Source organism: Tachypleus tridentatus, chromosome 7, assembly GCF_004210375.1.
Source record: "Tachypleus tridentatus isolate NWPU-2018 chromosome 7, ASM421037v1, whole genome shotgun sequence".
Taxonomy (NCBI): domain Eukaryota; kingdom Metazoa; phylum Arthropoda; class Merostomata; order Xiphosura; family Limulidae; genus Tachypleus; species Tachypleus tridentatus.
In genome coordinates this window covers 135995279-136007446 of record NC_134831.1, presented here as the reverse complement: position 1 = coordinate 136007446, position 12168 = coordinate 135995279, and positions in this window count along the sequence as shown.

Here is a 12168-nt window from a genome sequence, read left to right as displayed (position 1 = left end):
ATTACATGCGTGGTAAAAATCACACTCGACTTCATATAATTTTACCCACATTTTCGGTTTCGGATTTTAAACCAGATTGGTCTTTTGTTAACGTTCTGTAAATGTAAATAAAAATAAAATTGCCTTCAGAGATGCATAATTTAAGCAACTCTTATCACACCATTATGTTAGCAGAAGCTGTCCTGAGATGGAGAATAGGGTACAATTCTTATTCGCAATATCTGGTTAAAATATTTTGAGAAATGTGTAGGTTATATGTAAATATAATAACCGTTTTAATCTAATTTACATGAGGAAACTCTGTTCTAAAAATGTTTTCGTTAAATTTAATAGTACTACTGATGATGTTGTTTTATGATTTTTTGCAGAAATTTAAGTTTTTTTTTTATTTTTGTCTCCAGTGGCTCACTAAAGTCTTTAGAACTTGTAACGTTAAAAACCGGGTTTTGATACCGTTGGTGTGTGTTTACTTATAGTACAGCCACATCGGGCCATCTGCTGAGTCCTCCGAAGGGAATCGAACCCTTGATTTTAGTATTGTAAATCCGTAGACTTACCGCTGTACCAGCTGGGAACGCGAAACTGTTGGTAGGCATAGCATACATAACGTATTGTGTATCCTCGTACTCAACAATAAACAAACAAACTTTTCGTGTTTAATTGTTATTATTTTTCTCCGTAGAATTGAAATTGCCCGGCACGGCCAGATGGTTAAGACGCTTGGCTCGTAATAAGTAGGGGTCACGGATTTGAATCTCTGTCGCACCAAACACGCTCGCCCTTTAAGCCGTGGGGGCCTTATAATGTGACGGTCACTCCCCGTATTCTTTAATAAACAAATATCCTAAGACTTGGCAGTGTGTGGTGATAACTAGTTGCCTTCCCACTGGTCATAAACTGCAAAATTAGGGACGGCTAGCGCAGATAGCCCTCGTACAACTTTGCGCAAAATTAAAAAAAAACAAAAACAGAATTGAAATTACTATAATTATATTTTTCGTGAATATACATTTCGGGTTAATAATGTCTTATTGTCATTCCAGCATCTTTTTAAATCAAAATTTCTTTCGCCTGGATATTCCTGCCTGAAAAATAAAATTATTAAAATGGTTTGACTTGTTTTGAATTTCGCGCAAAGCTACACGAGGGTTATCTGTGCAAGCCGTCCTTAATTTAGCAGTGTGAGACTAGAGGGAAGGCAGCTAGTCGTCACCACCCACCGTCAACTCTTGGGCTACTCTTTTACTAACGAATAGTGGGATTGACGGTCACATTATAATGTTCTCACAGTTGAAAGGCCGAGTATGTTTAGTGTGACGAGGATTCGAACCCGTGAACTGGACTTTATTGGTTTCTGTGACAAAATAACCACCTTTTAGTCATTCAGCATGATTACTGCCGTATATGGACCATAATGGAATATTTGGCCAATAATTTTCAATGTTGCTTTTGCAGCATTTCAAAACATTGAAACCACTTTTGAAACTAGCTGGGTTGATGTCTTTACTCCATAAGCTACATTCTCTGGGCCATAAAGGGACGAGGGTTCTATGTTGATTGTTTAGTTTTCTAACAACCACATTCTCTGGGCCATAAAGGGACGAGGGTTCTGTGTTGATTGTTTAGTTTTCTAACAACCACATTCTCTGGGCCATGAAGGGACGAGGGTTCTATGTTGATTGTTTAGTTTTCTAACAACCACATTCTCTGGGCCATAAAGGGACGAGGGTTCTATGTTGATTGTTTAGTTTTCTAACAACCACATATCTGAGCCATAAAGGGACGAGGGTTCTGTGTTGATTGTTTAGTTTTCTAACAACCACATTCTCTGGGCCATAAAGGGACGAGGGTTCTATGTTGATTGTTTAGTTTTCTAACAACCACATTCTCTGGGCCATAAAGGGACGAGGGTTCTATGTTGATTGTTTAGTTTTCTAACAACCACATTCTCTGGGCCATGAAAGGACGAGGGTTCTATGTTGATTGTTTAGTTTTCTAACAACCACATTCTCTGGGCCATAAAGGGACGAGGGTTCTATGTTGATTGTTTAGTTTTCTAACAACCACAAATTTAGTCTGAAAATGAACGACATTCATTCTATCCACCCATTTTCAAACAGATGGACTGCTTAGAGTCCGAAACTTAACTATACCTTTTTAAATATCATGCTGTCTGACAAGGAATAATTGTTGTGTTTCAAATGGTGTTTTTGTCAAAGATGTTTGGGTTTAGCATCGTGGAAGAATTTCAACTTTTGTTTTTCTCTCCAACAAAACATTTTCAATCTGGATGACTTAAAACATGAAGAGTGTTTTTTCTCCTATAAGGTATAAATGTGGTGTCATTTCCAATTGCATGAACGGTTGTCGTAATCTCAAACCATGATACCGCAATATGAAATCAAACAGCACGAACCTTATTCAGTTTCCTCCTAATAGCATAGCGATATTTTCTTGATCTGTCGTAAGAAAAGAACAAACAAACATTATTTTGCCACTATGCAGGATTTCGTGTTAGGGGCATTTTAATTTGTCAGAATATTGCGTCGTTATTTGGTTAACGACTTGCCATAAAATCAGTTCGTTTAATTTTATACAAAGGGCAGAAGGTTTAAGTAACTTGGGGAATAAACTACGTTTTAATTGCTACAGAAAAAAATAACAAAATATCTTATGCTAATAAAATTTAGGAAAGCTGTTCCACACGTGTGTATTAATTCTGTTATATAAATATGGCAAGATCAGTTTGATAAATATCCTCATCACCACTCCATCTGTCTACTTTAAGGTTGATCGATGAAAATAAAATTATTTCGCCCCTACATGTGAGCGTGAATAACAGAATAATGTGCCAATTAATCATATAATGGAGTACATCCGATAAATATGTTGTCATTGCTTTAACACGATAGTGTAGAAATATTTTTATATTTTTGGTCCTATTTAGGCTAAACAGTCTAATGAGATGAGAGGTCCCTACAGAGTCTAATTTAGATGTGTCGACCACAGATGTAAGAAGATAATTTACTGCTTACATGGCTAATCTTAAGCGAACAGTTTGATTGATTAATTTTAAAATTTAAAATAATGTTTTCTATATTGAATATAGTCTTGTTTGTTTGTTTTGGAATTTTGCACAAAGCTACTCGAGGGCTATCTGTGCTAGCCGTCCCTAATTTAGCAGTGTAAGACTAGAGGGAAAGCAGATAGTCATCATCACCCACCGCCAACTCTTGGGCTACTCTTTTACCAACGAATAGTGGGATTGACCGTCACATTATAACGCCCCACGGCTGGGAGGGCGAGCATGTTTGGCGCGACCGGGATGCGAACCCGCGACCCTCAGATTACGAGTCGCACGCCTTAACACGCTTGGCCATGCCGGGCCTTGAATATAGTCACCTGTACAGACTGATTTATGGTTAAAAGTAGACTTGATTTGTATGTTTGGTTGTTTTATTAAATTTATACAGAGCTATTCGAGAGCCATCTGTGCTAGCCGTCATTAATTTTGGAATGATAAGACTAGATGGAAGGCAGCTAGTTAACATCACCGACCGCCATCTCTTGAGCTCCTATTTATTACTGATCCCATAATTGAAACAGCAAGCATGTTCGATGACGGGATTCGATCCCACGACCCTTAGATTGCAAATCGAGTGCTCTAACCATCAGGCCATGCCAGGCAAAACAGGGCCTACATGACGGTTCATGACTAATTTTCTTCTTTGTTTGATTTGCAACACCAAAACGCATTCGTCTTTGTCAGTCCGTGAGTGGAATGTATATGTTGCTCATATATTTACATGCAGTCATGCCCTCTCGGACGTATAATGCTAAGCCTAGGTTCGAATCCCGCAACGGATATGGTGCAAATAACTCTTTGTGTAGCTCGTCGCCACAAAAATCTGCTCCACACGTTGGGGCTGCGACAAGAGTGACTGTCAAATCCTAGTATTTGGCCAAAGAGAAGAATGACCCAAATACTTAGTGATGGGTGCTGTTGACTAGCTGCTTTCCTTCTAGTGTATCATTTCAAAATTAGGAATGAATTCACTTAGATAGTGTTTTGCGCGAAAATTCCGAAATATAAAAAAAAACCTTTGAATATATTTGTATTTTCAACAAAACACAGCGCTAAGAAGTAAGAGCCACACGTCAAAATTTAAAATGTCGCATCATCTTCAGTCTAGTTGTGCAAAAATAAACAAACAAATCCTATAACTAACTAACTAATGAAGGAGTTGGTGGCTTTGGAAAAGGCGAATCACTCTATTTGTACAAAGGCATAGTGGTGTCACATAGAAAAATATGTTTTAACAATACGCTTCTCAAAAGGTTTCGGGTCCCGGCATGATGGCTAGGGTGCTTGACTCGTAATCCGAGGGTCGCGGGTTCGAATTCTCGTCACACCAAACATGCTCTCCATTTCAGCCGGGGAAGCGCTATAATGTGAGAGTCAATCCCACTATTTGTTGATAAAAGAATAGGCCAAGAGTTGGCAGTGGGTGGTGATGACTAGTTGCCTTCCCTCCAGTTTTACATTGCAAAACTATGGACGGCTAGCGCAGATATCCCTCGTGTAGTTTCGCGCGAAATTCAAACCGAACAAGGAATTTTTGACTTTAGAAACTATGATGATATATATATATATATATTAACTTAAATGGTCGTGGGCCTGAAAACATTGATTGTTTCATACAGTCACAAAATTCTAATATTACTTCAACATTTAGTGCCGTCACAGTTTCTGTGTTCGTGAAGTAGTGTCGAAAACTATAGAAACACGAAAATATTCCTTTAAACGTATTTTTAAAATAAAATACTTCCAAAAATCCTGCAAAATTTAGAATCTTTCTTTTCTGCTTTTCAATAATTGACGAATTTCAATTTTACTTGAAAAATCTTCATACCGTTTTAATATCTAACCACTCTTTGTAGATATCATACTTAAAAATAAAACAAACCTGTAATTTTAAAATATTATGTCTTGTACTGTTTGTCAATACTGATTTTTAGCTTAGGCATAGCAACTCATAGAATGACTCGGAGTTTTTCGCGTACAAACGTTCACTTAATAGATCCATCATCTCATGACAGATATAAGATCTAATTACAGTTTTGGACTCAGGAGGTCAAACCTTTCGATTGATGTATTTAACCACGTCGAAGATCTCATAAATTAATTTACTCTGATTCTGCCCGAAATAATTTCAGTTTGACAGTAGGCTGGTAGAGATTTTGATGAGTAATAAAATCAAACAGGGTGTATCCACTCCTCACGTTTGGTATTGTACAAGTGCTGCAACTACTGTGTATTTTATCTTGTGTACAACAGATCTAAAACTAAAACATCCCCCCCCAAAAAAAAACTGTTAATTTTACTGTAGTTGATGTCGAAGTTCGAAACTGTGTTTCTTTTAATTTAATTCAATAATTTAAATAACATCTCTTTTAACGTAAATTATTTAATCTCTTGCTTTATCCGACAAAAAAAAAGTTATATTTTTAGAGCAAAGCCTTTCCTCTCTATCTACCTCGGGGAATCGAGCTCCGGATTTAAGTATCCTAAGTACATAAATTTACCGTTTATCTACCAAGGAATTTGTTTTAAAGTACTAAGCTACACAATGAGTTATTTAAAATGTGCCTATCACGGATATTTAAATACAGTTTTCGGCGTTATAAGCTCTCAGTCTTACCGCTAAAATCCTGTGGATAATCATTTCGAATAGTGTCTTTGAATACTGATAGATGGCGCGATGATGTGGTTACCTTTATAACTAAACGTGAACAAACATGTTTCTTTACTATGAGGAGCGAGCGCCGTTGCTAAATTGTCGCTCAACAAACGTAAACTGGAGAACTTATTCCACGACAGAGTCGTCGATAGGCGCTGGCACACAATACTCATTTCCCGAATCCCCATTTTTTGTATTGAAAAATGAATATAGGAAACCATTGTGTATATCACACTGAAACGCTGAAGTTTCCTTCGCCCGTGGGCTCGAAACCCGAATCTTTCAGGCATCTAACGACACTCCTGATTCTTAAGGCCCCGCAGGTAAAAATATACATATAGATATCTGGATGTTCATTTTTCTACCAAGTAACCAATATCCAATAAATGACAATCGAAACAAATCGTCTAATGCGTACAGCTGTTTTGATAGTTTTATAACAGACTATCAACCGTATTGTTTGTCATGTTTCCCAACCAGATCTTATGACATAACTTCATAATTACGAAACACTGTGAAAAAGATAAATGATTATGTGTGTTAAAGTTACCTACCTATGTTCTTCAGTGTGTATCGGAGAGAGTTCGAAATATAATTACATCATATTTCGTCCCAGTAGAGTACTACTTTTAATGTTGCTAACATTACTATACGGATTAGTTTGACACAAAATGAAGAATTTGTTCTTCTTTTATTTAAATAATAATAACATAAAAAGGTGCTGCAATCAAAAATTGCTTCGATACTTTCCACACTCCTCTTTTGGGGCAAATTAAATGAAAACGAGTCTTAAAACCCGATCCTAACGTGGGTCAAAGGTTAGCGTGCTGGTCTAACAGAAATGTGCTGCTTGAGTGTTCGCGTCTCTTTGTTGTAAAAAATAAAACTTCTGCTTTAGGTCCTGTGCAGGCATGAAGGTCATACAAAGGTATAGTAACAGATGATTAGCTGCATTTCCTTTGGCTTAAAATTAGGGACAATTAGCGCAAATAGCTTTTGAGTACCTCTACTCAAACAACTGATAAGAAACAAACAAACAGCCTTATGTTTTCAGAAAAACAACAAAAAACTTTAATATGCCAGAGGTTGTGGTGCCTCGGGCATAGTTCTTCCCACCACTTCCCACTTTTTATTGGCCACGTACAGTAATATACACAGTTGGGAAAACAATTATGATTAGCCTCCTCAAGTGACGCATCGACCTTTGCATTCTTTGAAACATGTTAATTCTATAGTGTGGGTGTCTGTAATTATTAATGAATCGGAAAACATAATATAACATAGAATTCAACGGTTTTTTTTTTTGTGTGCTTGTTTTGTTTTTATATTCCAGCTCTCCATAACGTACAGCGAAGGTACAAATGTTAGAGTTTTATTTATCAATTTTTTCAAAACTCAATTTTCGTTTATCTTTATTTATTGTTCAGTCTTTCAACAAATATTTTACAATTAATTTGTGTTATTTGTCATTAAAGTGAAAGCAGAACTTAATAGACAGATTAAAATTTGAAGTAATTTATATCTTTACTGATTTAGGCACACTTAAGTCCACAAAGATTAATACAATGTTGGGAAGTTTTAATGGACAAACTAGAATTGTAAAAACATATCATTCTTAACGAAAACTCGGTAAAAACGAATGATCTAGCTGGGTCTCTTTGTTTTCTTATAGCAAAGCCACAGAGGGTTATCTGATGAGTCCAACGGGGAGAATCGAAACCCTGATTTTAGCATTGTAAATCCATAGACTTACCGCTGTATCAGCGGGAGACATCTGGCTGTCAACATTTATAATAATTTTATTTTAAACTATTAGCTAAATAACACCTTATCTCAAGTATAAATCTAATCCATCAAACTCTCTAGTTATTTAATACACCAATATTTATCGTAATCTCTCCTTATGTATATAATAAATACTATTATACATGATTAAACGCTACTATACTTTAAAGCCCGGATTTATACTGTAGATTTTGATTGATTGATTGTTTAGAATTAAACACAAAGCTATACAATGAGCTATCTGTGCTCTGCCCACGACGGGTATCGAAACCTTGATTCTAGCGGTTTGTGTCCAAAGATATACCGCTGTGCCACTGGAGAGCTGTAGACTTTGAAATGTACCGGATGATTGACGTCGTGTCACTTGTCTTTGTTTTGGTCTCACAATTAAAATGCTTAACCTAAGTGCATAAAATTTAATAAAACTTTCTACAAAATATATAGTTTGTGTTTGAACATGTTTGATCTAGTAGTTGTGTCATATTTTAGTTGGGAGTTTTCGGAAATGTTTTATGAAGCGCAGTTTTAAAAATAACAAACGTAAAATGTTTCGTCTTACAGTTACTTACTGTGTGCCTAAAATCGTTTAAGTGTGCCAAAAGATTAATTTGTTTTAACAAAACTACAATTTTTGTGTCTATGTTGTTCTCGTAACAGCATATTTTACGAGCTCTTACAATAAAAACAGTCCCCTGCTGGTACAGCGGTAAGTCTACGGATTTATAACGCTAAAATCAGCGGTTCGATTACCCTCGGTGGACCCAGCAGATAGTCCGATGTGGCTATGCTATAAGAAAATACGCATACACACAATAAAAACACGTAAGAAAACCGGATTGTTTTTGTAATACTATTCATGAGAATATTCTACTTTACAAATCCAATAAGCTTCAACTTTTTGATATAATTAATTATTAAGTTTTATTATTTAATCTTATCTGTCAATACGACTATTTCGACGAGAAAATTGCACAAAAACCGACGAAAATTAAAACTGGCCTCCAGTGTACCAGCTGTAACATAGCAGACTAAAATAATCACGGTTTTGATTCTCTGTTTTTGGCTATCATTCTATACAGTCTTTTGCTAAATATAAATAAATAGGAAATGTATTGACCGGATAAAAACACAACTTACGTCGTATCCTAAGCTTGCAATAAATTTTAAATTACATTTATGATCAAGCAATTTTTTTTTGTCTATTAATGACGTAATTTTTCAACTAACTAAAGTTTTTTGTATTTCTCTATGTTTTTTAAGAAACAATAACTTTAATTAATAATACATATCTGAAATAGTTTATTGTCGCAGAACTCCAAACTTATTCTACTAATTTACCCTAAATATCCTTACCTTATATGGTCAGGTTTGGTCAGGTGTTAAGGCGTTCGGCTCGTAATCTAAGGATCGCGGGTTCGAATCCCTGTCACACTAAATATGTTCGCCCTTTCAGTCGTGGGGGCGTTATAATATGACGATCAATCCCACTATTCGTTAGTAACAGAGTAGTCCAAGTGGTGATGACTAGCTGCCTTCCCTCTAGTCTTACACTGCAAAATTAGGAACGGCTAACGAAGATAGCCATCGTGTAGCTTTGCGCGAAATTCCGAAACAAAGCTTACATAATTTCCTCTCTTATCTTACAGAAAAATATTACTTAACTTTCGAATAGAAATGACGTAATGAAAAAAACAGAAAAATTTTTTTTTTCTTGTGGCCCAAGTTTTGTTAACTTAAGCCAGTAAGTTTTCTTTTTTTAACAAGTTTTAGTTAATGTCAGCCCACTTACTTAACATCATAAAAGCTTTTCAACACAGGGTCCTTGAAAAGAAATTACCGAGGGAAAAGGAAAGTTGCGTAATAAAAAATTTAAATACGTTTATTATTTAACAGGTGGAGTGGTTTGGGTAAATATAAACCCACACTTGGGAATCGGCAGGAAAATGCTAAAAACTCTGCGTTGTAGTTGCGCAGAGATCAAAGTTCAAAGAATTAATCAAAATCTTTACAAATTACGCTAAATACATTTTGAGAACTTGTAAATTATTAATTCTTGAATATTTTCGAGTTAGCAGTTGTTGTTTTTTTAATATAATTAGAATTACTTTTGATTTATTTAAATTGTGAAATACGATATGCAAGCGTGCACTCGACACCAGGAAAGTTCATACTCGGTCGAAACAGGATTAATAATCAAACAGAGCCTTATTAAGTTAAGAAAATTATAAAGTCTCCTTCAGATGGTTTTCAGAAACGTGCACTAAAAATAATACATTTTCTTTTGTCCTATGGACGCTTCATGTTAAGTAATAAAATGTTTTCATTGATAGAAAGTGTTCTTTAATCGTATGGTAATTTTTCAATCAATTAAAAGAAACTAATGGCGAACTGCCAGTTATCAGACGTCGTATCTTGGCTTCGAAAACTGATGATTAAGTAAGTATTGTTTTTTAACCCATTTAATACCTTCTTTATATAGTTACATTCATACAAATGTAGCACTGAATCTGAAGTCTTATCGGGACTTAATGTGGACAAAAGTGCAACGATCTATAATGAATTAGACCATTCAAGCTGTGTAATTCCAATCAAAATAGCAAAGCATTAGGCAAGTCTTTTTCCAGGAACTCCTGTTATATGCCACTGCCATTATTTATCTACGCGTTACCAGCCAAGTACGTACACCTATTTGCACTCAAGTGTTCTGAAATGTTTCTAATTTAATACATGGTGGTCAAGCTAAACAACTTTTTTGGAAGGTTGTTGTGACACCTTATATGGCATTGAAATATCTTTTCTTTTTTTTATAAATGCGTATTAGAACTGGAACTGGCATATACAAATATCTGACCTTCTGAAAATAGCAGTGACATTTCTCGAGCAGTAACAGATAATGGAGACGCTTATAAGTTACATGGAACAGCAGTAAGAGATGTAGAGAGCACGTGAAGCCATCTACATTACTTCTATAGGTATGCTACAGTTCATACAGTATGGATACGGAAATACTGATGTTTTTTTTTATTTCGTTAACCTTTCTCTACTTATCGATTATCGAAATTTGTATTTGAAAAAACAAGACTGAATGAAGCAACTGTTCCATTTGAGAAATATCCGGAACAGATATTGTTGAAATATGTCTAAGCCTAAATAGGTTACTAGCTACAGCCATAAAAAAAAAAATACTAACGTTTAGAAAAGACATTTGTGATGTCTTTTTTGAATTAATATGTAAAGGAAAATTTAAAATCAGAACATAAAACTTTTATACGTCAGAACATTTAACAAAAATTAGGTACCTGAGTTGTAGAAGAAACGAGGAGTCTTAGTATTGTTACTGTGATGAAAGTCGTTGAACTGGAAAAGAAATTCAACCAAGAGAGCCTTATACAGGCAACTTGTGCTCATTTTACAATATTTCCTAACAACAGCTGATATTCAAATGCAAGCTTTACAATTGTTATATATTAAACTAGGTTATATAAACTCTCTGATAAGGTTTTGGTGCTATAGATAGTGACGGTCAACTATCAATAAGTACATTCCAAAACGGCTATCTGTACTCCAGCTGATAACTGATGTACAATATCTACCAATTTTGGAAGAAAAACAAAACAAAATCAAAAACTTTCTGTGAAAGCGACAAATACAAAATTTACAGTAAATGCAGTGAGGCTACACAACATGTATCAACTAGCCTTAGTTTAGCACACGGATAACTTCTGCTGATTTATTACATTCCACAGATGAAATTTCTACGTCCAGTAAAATTCTCTGTTATTTAACTTGTTAAAACATTTCTTTGCTGATTTAGTGGGTTATGTGAACTTTGAATTTAATTAGCCTTTACGTTGTGGGCAGGTTAATTTTCGAAAATCGGAAGACAAATGTCACAGCCACCTAGTGGCACAGCGGAATGTCAGCGGATTTATAATAATAGAAACCGAATTTCGATACCTTTGGTGAGCAAAGCACTGATAGCTCATTGTGTAGCTTTGCGTTCAACTACATACAACAACAACAGTCGCAGAAGCTTCAACTGCTTATTTGTGCTTAATGTACACTACAGAAATATAGTAACAACTCACAATATCCTTAATGTATACTACAGAAATATAGTAACAACTCACAATATCCTTAATGTACACTACAGAAATATAGTAACAACTCACAATATTCTTAATGTATACTACAGAAATATAGTAACAACGTTATCCTTAACTATGTTTGTTACAGAATATAGGGTGTTCAGAATAGTTAATGTATACTTATATATTTATTAACAACTCACATATTTCAATGTATACACAGGAAGTATAGTAACAATGACAATTATAAACAATGTTGAAAAGTGATCCCAACTGGCATCATTGCAGGCCTGGATCCTTCAGAAATATTGTAACAAACACCGTTATCAGTTGCTGGCTTGAAATATAGTGAAATATGATTACAATATTCTTAGTGATACTCCGAACATATAGTAACAACTCACATTATTTAGAAGTCTATACTCCTGAGAATGCACTAGATGTGATATCTGATATTTTAAACACCGCTATTAGTTGCTGAAATATGAAATAGACTGAATAACATATGATTACAAGACTGCACAGTGACTCTCCGAACACCCTGTAGTACTAAC